Here is a 5,894-nt window from a genome sequence, read left to right as displayed (position 1 = left end):
GTGAGGGTGGGAAGCCAAGGGGTGCCCTTGATGCAAGAAAAGAAAGATCATGAGAGAAAGGAAGGTATAGAAGAATGGGAAGAGCCTATTATTAGTGAGTTAATGGATATCAATGAGGCTGAAAAGAAACAGCTATTTTAGCAAGATTATCAAGCCATCTTAGACTATGTTTCTTAGCTAAGGAATTTACTCACCCTATTCTAGCTTATCAAGTCTTAGCTGAACAGGATAATGTGGCTGCTGAGAGAATTTTACACTTGGTGCACACTACTGATTCTATGCAAAGGGCAAATGATGCAATCACTGCCATGCCTTCCACAGCTGGTCATAAATTTGACTATCCATCTAGTGGTTCTGAGGAGTTTGGGGATAAAGAAGATGAAGAAGCTTTCATGCACACAGGGGGAGAAGCATGCCCTAGCTCAAGCACAAACACTCCCTCTTGGATGTTTAGCAAAGACTGTGATACACATCACTTCAAATCCACCCTCTTCAACTTAATTCATCAAACTCAGAAAGATATTCAAGCCATTACAGATGCCAACACCAAGATTATTCTCCAAGCCCACCTTGAATCTATTCAGTTACACAAGATCTAGTCTCTCAAACAAAATCAAGATGTCTCTGAAATCAAGACAGAGATTAGACAGGTCAAGAAGGATATTATTGAGAGATTAGAGTCCATGCTTCCTGCCTCAATATTGTTGGATGTCACCAGACAGCTAAGGAAAAATTTTGATCTAGCCACCAAAGTGGACTCCTTGGACACCAGGCTCAGGACCCTGGAAACATCCATTACTCAAATTGACCTCCATCAAGCTCAACAAACTCTGTTACTTCATAAACTGGTGGCTGCACAAACCTCAACCTTCACTCAACTTGATGCTAACAAAAAGGGGGAGAAAGACTCAATTGTTCCAGTTAGCCAGGGGAGTCAACAAGTGCGGGGGAGAAGACAGTGCTCAATATTCAAGTTAGCAAAGTGATTGTGCCAGCAATCGCTTTCACTAAGCCACCAACTATTGACAACATTGATCTAATCAATCTAGCAACAGCTAAGCTGGAGTCAAATGACAGACTGAAAAAGCTTGATGTCGCAGCAGTTGAGCAAGAGCTAGATGTAAAATGGAAGAAGCTTGATGAAAACATCAAGAAGAAGTTTGGTCCAATTGGGAAGCAAGACAAGGTCTTTTCTCACTTCTCTCAATTGAGACAAATTTCAGTTAATGATTGAGCTTAGGGAACATGGAAAGGGGTCAACCCTCATCAATTAAGTCTCCAAAGGCCACTGTGATTTTCAAGCCAAAAAAAACTATCCAAAGAACTCAGATAAAAATCTATTGGACCTAATGTATGAAACCCCTAAGTCGGATGAAAAGAAGCTGCTTCGAAGGTCCATAGCTTTCTTCAAAGATCCCAAAGACTCAGTGCTAATAAAAGGATTGCTAAGATCTACAAGAATGACAAACTAATTTGTGTAGTGGCTGGACATCCACAGTTTGCAGAGGCTAAAAAAGAAGAAAAGGTGAGGCTCAAACAACAACAAAAGCAACCTACTTTAGAAGCCAAGAACCTAGCCAAGAAGCCTACAACCACAGAAGTTGCATTTCCTGCTGTGAAATCTGAGAGTCTGACTGAAGAAAAGCAAGAGAAACCAAAGCAGTCAAAGAAAATAAGATACAAACTCCCAGCAAAGAGGAAGCTAGATTTCAATGATGATAAGGAAGACTACATGCCTGTCCAATCTACAACTTCAAATTAACCAGCCATACCTACAATGAAGAAGGCTGAATTCAAGGTTGATCCTAACATCACCTTTCATGGTGAACCTATAATTCCTAAGGATAAACCTATAGATTGGGACATCTTTTCTTTTCCTGATCTAAACATTCCAATCTTTGCCAAACCAAGAAAGACAAAGAAAAGAGCAGTCAAAACAGTCAAGCCTGTCAAACTTCAATCCAAGTCCTTGGCCAAGTCCAAACATATTGTCAACAAGGGAGATCAACTCTACATTTGTGACATCAAAGAATTTTCAGACATAAATTTCTATCTGAATGAGCTAGAAGAAGTTAGAGTCATTGATGCCTACAAGCACCTTCCAGAGAGATTAGTCTTCAGGTATAAGGGTGGAAAAGAGCTAACTTGGCCTCTGATAAGTGGCATTTTATACCACTTAGAACGTCTTATAATAGCTTAAATTGGTGTCTTGAAATCGAGTATTTTGTGTATTTGACGCGTTTTTCTAGTGTTTGTGCATTTCAGGGTATTAGTTGCATTTCGGGAGAGAATTCTTCAATAATAAGCCTTGGCATATGTTCAGCATTGCAAGTGGAAAGAGAGGAGCAGATTACAGCAAAGAAACGGAGCAAAACAGACCATTTTTCCAGAAGGGGTCTGAGCGCCCGCTCAGCTATGCTGAGCGGCCGCGCAGGGTCGTAATTTCAGATTTAATATTTTAGACTTCTAATTCTATTTGGCTTCCAACTTCTGAGTAATCTGGGTTTTATGGGACTCCTATATAAGTAGATTTCAGAGACGTTTCACAAAGGTTGGATCGTAGTATTAATCAAGGAGCGAATGAGATAAGGAAGAAGACCGTTTTAGCGCACCGCAACAAAGAGGAAGCATATTTTCTTGTGATTCTTATTTCATTGTAACGTTGGATGCTAGTTTTCTTACTTGGAACCTATTTACTCTTATGACATACTCTGGTTTAATATAATTAGTTTAATTATTATTATCCTGTGTTTATTTATCATGCTTTCATATGAACCCATGATGACGATGAGTGCTATCATGGGCTAATCGTGATCATGGGGTCGTAACGGATTTACTATGGAATTCTTTAGTTAGTTGTTTAATACCTTAGCGTGTGATGATTGTATGATATCTATTATTGATTGTGCTTATTCGTCTTATGTGCGTCGCGAATATATAAGATAGGGTGTTAATCTCTTGTGAAGCGACGGTGGATCTTGAGATTTAGAACTTGCCATGCTAGCATAGGTTCATGTATGATATTGCATGATTAGTGGGTAACTCTAACCGTTTTATTCGCCCTGTGTAATCAAAAGGAATAACTTGTTCTTAAATCGTTATGTTGTAAATTTCTGTAGACATATAGGGACTCAACATAATTGATGCCTATTAAACTTCTATCTTAATTGTGGATGTTTGGTAGAATGGTATTAGTACAATAAAAGTCGGCTTCTATCAGTTTCGTGTTATTCGATTAATATCATCACTGTTGCATGATAAGGGTAAAAACAATGACTATTGAAGGAAGTAGTAATGAAGTTGTGATCTCATGAGTGTTTTAATATTGTTAATTCGAAGTGTTAATTAAGTGCTTAATTGTAGTATTTAATTATAGTTAATAATTAGTTAATCAATTCTAAGTATTATTGTCTTAACATTGAGAAGTAATCATACATTGGTGAGTGAGTTTAATTGAACATAATTAATCTGAGTCTCTGTGGGAACGAACTAGAAAGTATTCTATATTACTTGCGATCGCGTATACTTGCATGTGTTATTAGCGCGTGATTTCGCCCTAACAAGTTTTTGGCACCGCTGCTGGGGACTCGGCGTATTTGTTTAGTTTATGTACTTACCATCATTGGTCATTAGGACTCAATGATTAAGACGTGTTACTTATTGTTTCCGGTTGTGTTTCAGGTACTTTAGCGAGCGTTTATGCAAACTCGTTCTCGTACTCGCAAGAGGACTTTAGATACAGCTGAGGAGACAGACGAAGTTCTTGATATTCCGGAGAAGATAGACTTTGAAGATTCGGATTCAGGAAGTGATCAAAAAGAGCCAGTAATCATGGGTGATCGTATTGTTCCGGCAGATCCAGCTCTTATGGACTTTTTTCGGCCTAAAATTGATGACATTCAGTCAAGCATTCTTCATCCGGCTATTCAGGCTAACACCTTTGAAATCAAGCCGGGCACTATTCAGATGGTGCAGAATTCTGTTTCTTTTGGAGGAGCTGCGACTGAAGACCCCAACATGCACATAAGGAATTTTGTCGAGATTTGCAGTACTTTCAAATATAATGGTGTGACTGATGAGGCTATCAAGCTGAGGCTTTTCCCATTCTCTCTGAGGGATAAAGCTAAGGACTAGTTACATTCTGAACCAGCTGGGTCAATCACTACTTGGCAAGATCTTGCGCAAAAGTTTCTGGTGAAGTTTTATCCAATGGCAAAGACTGCTGCTATGAGGAGTGCTCTTACTCAATTTGCGCAGCAACCTACAGAATCTATGTGTGAAGCTTGGGAGTGCTACAAGGAGATGTTGAGAAAGTGTCCACATCATGGAATGCCCGATTGGATGGTGATCATTGGTTTCTATAATGGTTTGGGGGGCCAATCTCAGCCCATGCTCGATGCAGCAGCTGGAGGCGCATTGTGGGCCAAAAGCTATACTGAGGCTTATAATCTTATTGAGACTATGGTTTCAAATGAGCATCAAAACCCAACTCAAAGGATGATACCTGGGAAGGTAGCAGGTATTCTGGAAGTCGATGCAGCCACAGCTATTGCAGCGCAGCTCCAAGCGCTGTCTATGAAGGTCGATTCTCTAGCCACCTATGGAGTCAATCAGATAGCTATGGTCTGTGAGCTTTGTGCAGGTTCTCATGCTGCAGATCAGTGTTCTCTTGTTAACGAATCTGTTCAGTATGTGAATAATTATCAGCAACAACAGCAGCCTGTGCCTGCTACTTATCATCCTAACAACAGAAATCATCCAAATTTTAGCTGGGGTAATAATCAGAATGCTATTCGGCAACCATATCAGCAAGGTGTGAGTAAGCAGTTCAATCCACCTGGATTCCAGCAACCACAGCAATATGCTTAAAGGCAATCATATCCTCAACAGGGAGGTGCAGCTGCACCCACTAGTGCTGATTTTGAGGAACTTAAGTTGTTGTGCAAGAGTCAGGCGGTGTCGATCAAGACTTGGAAAATCAAATTGGTCAAATAGCCAATACAGTGCTCAATCATCAACCTGGCACACTTCCCAGTGACACTGAAGTGCCAGGCAGGAAGAAAGCTAAGGAGCAAGTCAAGGCTATAACCTTAAGGTCTGGAAAAGTTGCTGATGCTGAAAAAGTAAAAGAAGGAGAAGCTGAAGTTGGAGATGAAAAAGCTAAGCAAAAGGAGAAAGCGGCAGAACCGAGGAAGACTACTGTTGAACCACTCTGCCTGAGGGTAATACAGGGGAGAAACAGCTCTATCCTCCACCACCTTTCCCTAAGAGATTGCAATAACAAAAGCTGGATAAGCAGTTCGGTAAGTTTCTGGAGGTGTTCAAGAAACTTCACATCAATATACCTTTCGCTGAGGCTCTGGAGCAAATGCCTAGTTATGCGAGGTTTATGAAGAGTATTCTTTCAAGGAAGGTGAAACTGGATGACCTTGAGACCGTTGCTCTAACGGAAGAATGCAGTGCTGTGCTGCAGCAGAAGTTACCTCCAAAGCTCAAAGATCCAGGTAGCTTCACCATTCCTTGCACCATTGGCAAGTTGTCTTTTGACAAGTGCCTTTGTGATTTGGGAGCAAGCATCAATCCGATGCTGTTGTCGATCTTTAAAAAGTTGGATTTGCCTGATCCAAAGCCCACCTACATGTCTCTACAATTGGCTGATCGTTCTATTACTTACCCAAGAGGCATAGTGGAAGATGTGCTAGTCAAGGTGGATAAGCTCTTCTTTCCTGCAGACTTTGTGATTCTGGATTTCGAGGAAGATAAGAAGATTCCCATAATCTTGGGAAGACCTTTCTTGGCTACAGGTCGTACCTTGATAGATTTGCAGAAGGGTGAACTTACTATGCGGGTGTAGGATCAGGATGTGACATTCAATGTATTCAAAGCAATGAAAT

The 5,894-nt window shown here is 40.6% G+C and overlaps 1 non-coding gene across 1 annotated transcript; it reads right to left on the bottom strand.

Annotated features, from left to right (window-relative positions):
• Positions 1-4,224: 4,224 nt before the first annotated feature.
• On the bottom strand, positions 4,225-4,331 carry LOC141722018 (small nucleolar RNA R71). The gene has a single exon (XR_012575055.1). It is a non-coding gene; the product is annotated as a small nucleolar RNA R71 (small nucleolar RNA).
• Positions 4,332-5,894: the final 1,563 nt, after the last annotated feature.

This window comes from Apium graveolens, chromosome 4 (assembly GCF_009905375.1).
Source record: "Apium graveolens cultivar Ventura chromosome 4, ASM990537v1, whole genome shotgun sequence".
In the NCBI taxonomy this organism is placed as follows: Eukaryota; Viridiplantae; Streptophyta; class Magnoliopsida; order Apiales; family Apiaceae; genus Apium; species Apium graveolens.
This window is presented reverse-complemented; position numbering and strand designations above follow the sequence as displayed.